The sequence below is a fragment of the Lathyrus oleraceus genome, chromosome 2, assembly GCF_024323335.1.
Source record: "Lathyrus oleraceus cultivar Zhongwan6 chromosome 2, CAAS_Psat_ZW6_1.0, whole genome shotgun sequence".
Classification (NCBI taxonomy): Eukaryota; Viridiplantae; Streptophyta; class Magnoliopsida; order Fabales; family Fabaceae; genus Lathyrus; species Lathyrus oleraceus.
Window position 1 is genome coordinate 326,522,124 of NC_066580.1, and position 9,861 is coordinate 326,531,984.

Below are 9,861 nucleotides of genomic sequence, written 5' to 3' on the forward strand. Positions count from 1 at the left end.
GCTCGCACTACGTGCTGATGCATTTGAATAAACACCCAAGATCATTGTATATAGAGTCAGTCATGTGGAATAGAGTCCCTCTTTCTGGACTCCCACACCTTCTTTGATTCAAGCTCACCCAGACCAGGGTTAAGAGCTATGAGGTCTAACCCTCATTACCTTTCATCTGCTCACCCTGACGGTTAATGTCAGTGGTTAAGAGCCTGAACACCCATAACAGTATTGGCTTGTTTGTCAAGGTTGATATGACCCCTTGACTAAAGCCCAACTTTGTCTGAGCCTCTTGATTGTGTATAGAGTGTGCTAATTGATTGCTGTGATTGCTTGTGTTTGCTTTTGCACATTGTTTTGCATATTGTCTTTGCATTTGTTATTTTCTTTATTTGAGGAGTCAGATGTAAGACCATTGATTGGCTATCTGTTTCCTGTTCCTTTTGGGGAGCTAGATATAAGACCATTTAATGGCACTCCATTTCCTATATTGTTTTGTTTTGTGGAGTCAGATGTAAGACCGTTGATTGGCTATCTGTTTCCTGTGTTTGTTTCTTTGTGGAGTCAGATATAAGACCATCGATTGGCTATCTGTTTCCTGTGTTTGTTTCTTTGTGGAGTTAGATGTAAGACCATTGACTGGCTATCTGTTTCCCATGTTGCTTTGTGGAGTTGGACGTAAGACCATTTATTGGCACTCCGTTTCCCATTTGTTTTCGGAGTTGGATGTAAGACCATTGATTGGCCATCCATTTCCAGTTTTGTTGCTCCTTTGACCTTGCTTATTTGCTTATTGTTTTGTATTGCTTAAATTCCAAAGGAACTTCCTTGAATCATTTCTACGATTTTGAGAAAGCAATCCTGCCTGTGGCTTTGTCCCTTAACCTTAACCTTCACCCTCTTGCATGCTTAACCTTGATCCATACTTTTTCATCCTTAACCCAAACCAGAAAACTTTTGTGCAAACATTTTCACTTGTTTTCAAAACTAGAAACCTAGGCCTTAAGCCTCTGATTTTCAAACTTCATTTTCACTAATACTCATTGTGAATGAACTTTAATGTCAACTTTGACTTCATTTTTGTGAATAATTCTAATTGGTTAATTCAACCCACTCAATTGCTTTTGTGGCCCTTGTCCACTTGTTAATCAAGTTTTCATGCATTAGCCATACATCTGAATTATCATAGTGGTTGATGTAAATCTCACCACATCCTTAGTGATTGAATTGTAAGACTTCCATGCTTATTATAGGGTTAACCCCTCACTAGCGTGTTGAAGCTGTTCTCACATGGTGGATTGTTCGTTCAAGTCGAGTTTTCTCCCTTTGATAATGAATGACCTTAAGGCTTTTGTTTAAAATCAATCCACTCACATTTTGGAAATCTTTTAGTCGAACTACGGCGTTTTGATCCAAACACAAAATGTAAATAAACTTGTATATTCTTTTCTCATCTCTTCAATCATGTTTGCACAATAAAAATGTCACAAACATTAATCTTTACAACAAGTTGTGAAAAGAGCTCCCTAGGAGTACCTAGGATGTTGTGGGTGCCTAACACCTTCCCATGACATAACCAACCCCCTTACCCAGATCTCTGACCCTCTTTTACTAGTTTTGTTTGGAAAACTTCATAGGCTTTTGTTCGTTTTCTAGCCATTCCTTTGGATAAATAGAAGTGCGGTGGCGACTCGACTTTGTATGATTTACCTCGGATCTAATTAATACTTCCGATGGTGACGAATACACCGCTACAGCTAGGAATGGCCTTCCTAATATAATAGGTGTACTGGCATCTTCTTTGATGTCCATGATTATAAAGTCTGTAGGAATGTAGAATTGTCCTACACGCACTAAGACATTCTCTAGTATACCGACGGGATATTTGATTGAATGGTTAGCTAACTAAACAGACATCTTGGTTGGTCTTAGTTCTCCCATGTTGAGCCTTTTATAAATGGTTAAGGGCATTACACTAATGTTGGCTCCTAGGTCGCATAGAGCTTTGTCTATGATGAATTTTCCAATGAAACAAGGTATGGAGAAACTACCTGGTTCTTTTAGTTTGGGAGGAATGTTATTTTGGATTATTGTGCTACACTTTGCAGTAAGTGTAACTGTTTCATTATCCTCGATCTTTTTCTTATTGGATAGGATCTCCTTAAGAAATTTGGCATATGAGGGCATTTGTGTGATGGCTTTTGTAAAGGGAATTGAAATGTTTAATTGCTTCAGAATTTCAACAAATTTCCTAAATTGCCCCGTGGTTTTAGAATTTGTGGGTCTTTGAGGATACAAAATGGGTGGTTTTTAAGGTGGTGGAGGCAAATAAGGTTTTTCTTTCTCTTCGGCCTCTCAGGTATTATCTTCCTTCTCCTTCGATTCACTTACTTTCTAAGTTGTTGTTTTGTCTGGTTTTTGGTACATGGCAGGATTTCGGAATCTTGGATCTACGGGTCCGTCTATTTCTTTTCCACTCCTCAGTATAACGGCATTTGCATTTCCTTTTGGATTAGATTGCGGCTGTCCAGGAAATGTGCCAGCGGGAGCGGTAGTACATGCTTGTTGTTGAGCCACTTGTGAAATCTGTGTTTTAAGCATTTTGTTGTGGGTGGCTAAGGCGTCTACTTTGCTCGCTAATTGTTTAAGTTGCTCGCTAGTATGTATGTTTTGGTTCAAGAAGTCTTTGTTTTTTTGAGCTTGGGTAGCTATGAAGCTTTCCATCATTAGTTCAAGGTTGGACTTCCTATGCATGTTAGGAGCATTATTAGCTGGCTTTTAATATCCAGGCGGAACAGCGGGTGCTTGGCCAGGTGCATACAGGGGGTTGTTATTCTTATACAGAAAGTTAGGATGATTTTTCCAACCTGGGTTGTAGGTATTCGAATAAGGATTTCCTTGTGCTTAATTCACTTGATCGGTTGGGACTCCTGCTAATATCTGACATTCTGGTGCAGTGTGTCCAGTGGTTCCACATAACTCACAGTTTGGAGTCACGGCAGCCATGGTGGCTGCTGGTGGAATGGTCAAGTTGTCTAACTTTTGAACAAGGGCATCTACTTTTGCATGGACGTGGTCAAGGCTACTGATTTCGTACATCCTACCTTTTGTTTGGGACTTTTATACTAGAGTTATTTCACCTCCCCATTAGCAATGGTTTTGGGCTATGTGTTCAATGAGTTGATAGGCTTCGTTGTATGGCTTGTCCATAAGTGCACCGCCTGCGGCAGCGTCTACTGTCAGTCTTGTGTTATACAAAAGCCCATTGTAAAATGTGTGAATGATCACCCAGTCCTTGAGACCATGATGTGGACATATCCTCATCATGTATTTGTATCTCTCCCACGCGTCGTAGAGAGATTCTACATCTTTTTGTCGAAATCCGTTGATTTGAGCTCTCAGCATAGCAGTTTTGCTTGGTGGAAAATATCGGGATAAGAAAACGTTCTTCATTTCTTCCCATGTTGTAACTGAGTTGGATGTCAAGGATTGTAACCAAGCCTGAGCTATGTCTCTTAGTGAGAAAGGAAAGAGGCGCAGTCTTATCGTATCTTGAGATACACCATTCGCCTTCACAGTGTCTGCGTACTGCACAAACTTGGTCAAATCTTCATTAGGGTCATCCGCAGGATTTCCAGCAAATTGATGTTGTTGGACGGCTGATAATAATGAGGGTTTCAGCTCGAAATCATTTCGATTAATAGAAGGGGCAGCAATGCTGATGTGGGGTTCTTGTTGGGACGGCGTAGCGTACAACTTAAGAGGACGATTCTGTGGATCTACTGCAGCCATGATTGGTTTTTCAACTGGTTCAACAGTAGTAATGAAGATATCGAGAATATTCTACCTTTGTTGGTACACTAGTATTTGGTGTCTTAAATATAAGAAACGCTCTAATTCAGCGATTGGTGGTGCTAAGTTATCGCCTTGTGAGCGAGTACTTAGCATACAATCGGGGGAAATAAGGGAAAGGAGATTACTTTTTACCTTAGTCTATACTGTGCAACGAAAGAATCGCACTACTTGACTAAATCAGGTCCCCGGGAACGGCGCCAAAAACTTGATACGTCTCGTGACTGTATATAGAATATAGTCTATCAGGTACTTGACTGCAAGTGCACAGTCCAGTCGTTTTAGTTTTAAAAGATATTGAACCCACAAGGACCGATGGTCAAACTAATGTTACCGACGTTACTATGTTTAGCTAAGGGAATGATTTTTAGAAGTTTGGTTGAAGAAAATTAAATCTAAGGGAAGTTAAGTTTTAAGAAAATATTAAGAAAAGGATATCAGTATGCAACGTATTAATCGTCAGGGATTCGATAAGTCACCGGTTTATAACTTAAGTACCAAATATCTTTCGGTAGAAAATACTTATTTAAAAGGCTTTATATCACACTCTCATGGTTGTTGATTCAGACTATACCTTTAAGTCAGAATGTACGCTCTCGTTGTCCCATTTGAAGTTAAAAATACTTTTTGAAAATAAATAAGTTCTAATTGCTTTTAAAGTGCTCTTGCTGTTTTTAAAATCAATGCCTAGTTTTTACTATCTAGTTCGACCCTCACGCTCTCGCGATTGTTGGTTCTCACCTTAGTTAATTTCCCACTCTCATGGCAAAATCATATTAAATAGCTTCTCACTCTTGTGACAAAGTTATTTAAATTTAAATTAAAAACCATAGCCAAAAAGATTGTTTGAGGAAAGAAGTTTTACACTGATTATTATTAAATCTCATCTAATTAAATTCTTACATACAGATACCGGTAGTTTAGCCGGACATGTTAAACAACGCAGACACAGACGAACATAAACAAATCAACAATAAAAAAGACATGATTACAATAATAATAAAGCAATAACAATTGAATAAAAACCTGGAAATTGGATTAATAGAATACACCGAATCTTGAAGTACTTGAGTAGTCCTCCACCGGTCGGTAGGATTCTGCCTCTTCGAAATAATAGCTTAAACTAAATTAAATAAATTGTAGTAGTTCCCTAGTGTAGGAAACTACTACTTTGGCTAAATGAAAGGCGGAAAGGAAAAGGGGAAAATCAAAGCTCTAAACGGTAAAAGAAAATTAATGTTGCTGAAGAAAAGTAAAAGACAAAATAGAATTGTTGTGAAAAAAATGCAGAGAGAAAAAGGTCTTCAAAGCTGGCTTCCAAGAGAAAAATTAAGCGTCCCCGTAGGTTTCCAACTTCCGTCTTTTTATATCCCCCATTAGGTCTTGGCTGTTTAGAAAAACAAGGATCACTTGGTTGAGTGAGGAAATCACGGGCAAGTGGATGAACCATGAGAATTTAGGCATGTTGGATCACTTCTATTGACTGTTTCAAGGCGTTGATTTTGGTCGTGTGACGTTCGTGATGGGCCTGTGGCGGTCGTCCCAGGCTGGGCGTGCCGGTCGTGACATGCTTTGTGACGGTCGTCACATCCACAAAGTTTGTATTCTTTGTTTTTCTGTTTTTCTGCTGCTTTCTCTTCTCTTTCTTCTTCTTTTCCTTCCTTTTCTATACTTTGCTTATTTAAGTATGGGGATTGAAATACCTGCAAAAATAACTCGAACACTTGCGGAATAATCGGAATATAAATGAAAGTGTTACGATTTTTGAGTGTAAATCACGACAAATATACGATGTATTTTCGCGTTATCAATGAGGACCTTAATGAAGAAAAAGAGGAAAGATTACATGAGTATGACAAACAAAAGACCTAAAAAAAAACTACCTCAAGATTGGAGGATCTCAAAAGATCATATGTTAGATCAAATTCCAGGAGATGTCAAAAGAGGTGTAAGTACAAGATTTCAAGTTAATAAGTTATGTAATTACTCTTCGTTCGTTTCTCATATTTAATCTAAATTGATATTTTATGCTTTACTTAACGAGGGATGGTTACTTTCTATGAAAGAATAACTTATCCAATTTAAAAGTAATGATATTTGGGACCTTGTTCCGCATCTAGTTGATAAAACTGTCATTGACACTAGATGGGTATTTAGGAACAAGATGGATGAAAATGGTGTAATTAACATAGATAAAGAAATCTTAGAGGAAAAAGGATATAGTTAAAATGATGGAATAGACAGCGAGGAGAATTATGCTCATGTGGCTCTTATAGAAGCTATTAGAGTCATTTTTGCATTCGCTTGCGGCTTGGACTTTAAGCTTTATCAAATGGGTGTTAAATCTACTTTTCTAAACGACTATATAAATGAAGAGGTATGTGTATCTCAACCTTCTGGGTTTGAGGATTACAATTATTCTAACTGTGTTTTTAAAATGAAAAGAGCCATATATGGTCTCAAACAAGCTCCAAGAGCTTGGTATGAGCGATTGAGTGGATTTTTACTCAATCATGGTAAAGTCGACACCACTTTGTTTATTAGACGCAAAGCAAAAAAATATTATTTTAGTTCAAATATATGTAGATGATATTATTTTTGGTTCTACTAATGAATCTCTTTGTCAAGATTTTTCAAGTTTGATGCAGGGAGAATTTGAAATGTCTCTTATGGGAGAGCTCACATATTTCATAGGATTGCAAATCAAGCAATCTGAAGAAGAAACTTTCATAAGTCAAATGGTTTATTTCCTAGATCTTCTCTAGAAGTTTGATATGCAAAATTCAAGGAACATTTCAACCTCTATGGCCTTAAATATGCTAATTGAGAAAGACTAGAATGGAGTGGATTTCGAGATCACCATCTATATAGGTATAACCGGATCCTTACTCTATTTAAAAGTGTGTATACTAGATATCATGTTAAATGTATGCATGTGTGCTAGATATCAAGCGTCACCTAAAATCATAAAAAGAATTTTGAGGTATCTTAAAGTAACCTCCCAACACGGTCTTTGGTATCCTAAAGGTGGCGCATGTAGCTTAGTAAGTTTTTGTGATTCTAATTTTGCAGAGTCCAAGTCAGATAGGAAAAGTACTAATGTTACTTGTCACTTGTTTGGAATTTTTTTATTTTCTTGGCACGGTAAGAAGCAGCATAGCGTTGCTCTTCCTACCGTCGAGGCTGCATACATAACTGCTAGTAATTATTATACACAAGTGTTATGGATAAAGAAACAATTTATAGATTATTATTTAAACCTCAATTGTATTTTGATTAAGTGTGATAATACTAGTGTGATAAGCCTCTCTAAGAATTTGATATTGCATTCTCGAACTAAACACATTGAGATTTGGCACCATTTTCTTAGAGATCATGTTGAAAAAGGGGATGTTGTTTTTGAATATGTTGACACTAAAAATTAGCTTGCTGATATATTTGCAAAACCATTGTCATCAGAACCTTTTCACAAGATTTGTAGGGATTCGGGGATCTTGGATTCCTCGTGCTTTAAATAGATCGAGGATTCTGTTGAATTTCATTTTTTATGTACATTTTGTTTTCATTAACACTATTTTATAGTAAATCATAATTTTGCCGACTATATTGGTATGTCTCTATAACTCTTGTATTCGGTTTTATATCATTGTGTGTATGTTTATTCTGGATATGTTCATTAGATTGCTTATTACCTTTTTTACATTACTCATTCATCTCTAGCATGTTTTGTATTGTTCTTCTTTGCATTTAATTTCTTTTTAAATATGTGTTTCTAATTATGTGTATTCAAGCATTCGCATATTTGTTTATGCATTATATAATATTCCTTATTCATAATAAGATTTGATCACTTAATGGTATGTTGTTACATGTCTATATTGCATTTTGTTGCACGTAACATGCCTGTCTTCGAGTTCTGTATCTGATATTTGTTGTTGTATATTCATCATAGCTACTTAGCTCACGTGCTCATTTGGAATTATTCATTTATTTTTGTTCTATCTATCTTTAATATTGTCAAAGGGTGAGAATTTATAATGTGAGTCTAGAATTGTTTTATGTGTTTTATGTTGTTATGTAGTGTGCAATTTTTTATAGGGAGAACAAGCATTTTTCTTTTGGCTCAAAGTTGACTCAATTCCAAGTGAAAGCTTGCCAAGCATCAAAAAGGGGGAGACAGAAGTTGCATGTCCCTAATACATTCAGGGGAGAAACCCAATATGGTTTTGTTGATTGTCTTGTCGCTTTCATCTCGTTTATTATTGTTTATTGAGTCTCATTCATGATTCCACATCATTAAATCAAGTTTTAAAATGATTCATTTTTAGCGTTCATAAATCAATTTTAATATTTGAGTTTGATCATGATGTTTTTATTTAATTCCTTGAGCCAGTGGAACAAGAATCATGTATGTTATTGGGTCAAGTTAGGTGGAAAGAAAAATCTCAAAGTATTTTGAAAATCATGAAAAAAAATGAGATTTTGTGTGCATGATTCGAATCATGTAAATATCCAGACTCAAATCAAATTGAACAGTAGCAAACAAAAGTTTTTCAAACACTCTAACACGAATCAGACATTTAACCTAAATCAAATCAGGCAGCTTTGTGACTCAGATCACAAGATGAACATAATTCGAATCAGGAAGCTTTGGGTCACCTCTATTTCATTTGATTTGAATCAGAATTTATACCTGACTCGAATCAGACATATTTTCACATGTCTCTTTGTGACTATATTTGAATTGACTTAAATCAAGCTTTACACCTGATTCAAATCAGGAGTGCTTGTGACTCAAATCAAGGTTATAAGGTGATTTGAATCACACGAGAAATGGTTAAAATTCTTCATGTTTTCTTATTCCACTTCATTTTCTATTTTTTCTTAAATCATTAAATGTTCTTGACTCGAATCTAACTAGCTTTTTCCATCCATTTTTTTTCTTAATCTCAAGCACGTACAAATTCATTTTTTTATCTTATTTCAAAAAAAACTTTACATAATTTCATGATTAACATTGTGATTTTGAGGGAAATCAACACCCTATCTTTTTGAAAACTCAAAAACTCTTGCAATAGAATTTTTGCATCTTCAACCTCTACTTTTTATTTTAGATCTTGATAATGAAATATTTGTATTGGATTCAGGGAGACATTGTCTTGAAACTATTCACTGTTGAAGGTTTGGTAAGGTTTTTCAGGAAACTTGTGTATTGTGGTTGTTGTAATTGGTGCTGACAAATTCCACTAAAAAGAAGGAGGTTTTTTTCTCTGGAGTTACCTTGATAGTGATTTTATGGAAGGCTACAGACAAGGTAGAGTTCTTCCCAAATCTTCGAATAGTTCACCGCTCAAGGAATTGGTTGGATCAAGGGGTGATTGCCACACACGAAGACTGTGAGCAGATTGGTGAAGTTGGAAGATTCAAGAAGCGTGAATTAAGTAAAGATTGTTTAGAATATTTTGGCATTAGGTTGTATACAAGTCAATTTCTCCATAGGAGATTTATTTTTCTCAGCATTATTGTGGATTTGTATGAGCTCTTGAAATATTTTTCAAAATAAAAAGGAAGAAAAGAGGTTCCACTGGGATACCTTTGAAGAGGCGAGTAGGAAAAGTAAGGACGAAAACTGAACCATTATACATCCTAGTGTACTCTCTCTCTCTCTCTCTCTCTCTCTCTCTCTCTCTCTCTCTCTCTCGTATATAATTGTATGCTTAGGGTTTCAATTCTCAGCGTAGTTTATGATTCATTGTTATATATATATATATATATATATATATATATATATATATATATATATATATATATATATATATATATATATATATATATATATATATATATATATATATAATATATATATATATATATATATATATATATATATATAGCGATTTATTATGTAAGGTTATATTTTGTTAGAATAGGTACCTAGTTGAGCTTTAATGCTGATTAAATTCTGGAAAACTAGTGTTGTTAGAATATGATATTAATTGAATCAATTGTACATAACAC

The 9,861-nt window shown here is 35.6% G+C and overlaps 1 non-coding gene across 1 annotated transcript; it reads left to right on the forward strand.

Moving 5' to 3' along the window:
- Positions 1 to 3,289: 3,289 nt before the first annotated feature.
- Positions 3,290 to 3,396, forward strand: LOC127124037 (small nucleolar RNA R71). Its single transcript, XR_007803680.1, has one exon. It is a non-coding gene; the product is annotated as a small nucleolar RNA R71 (small nucleolar RNA).
- Positions 3,397 to 9,861: the final 6,465 nt, after the last annotated feature.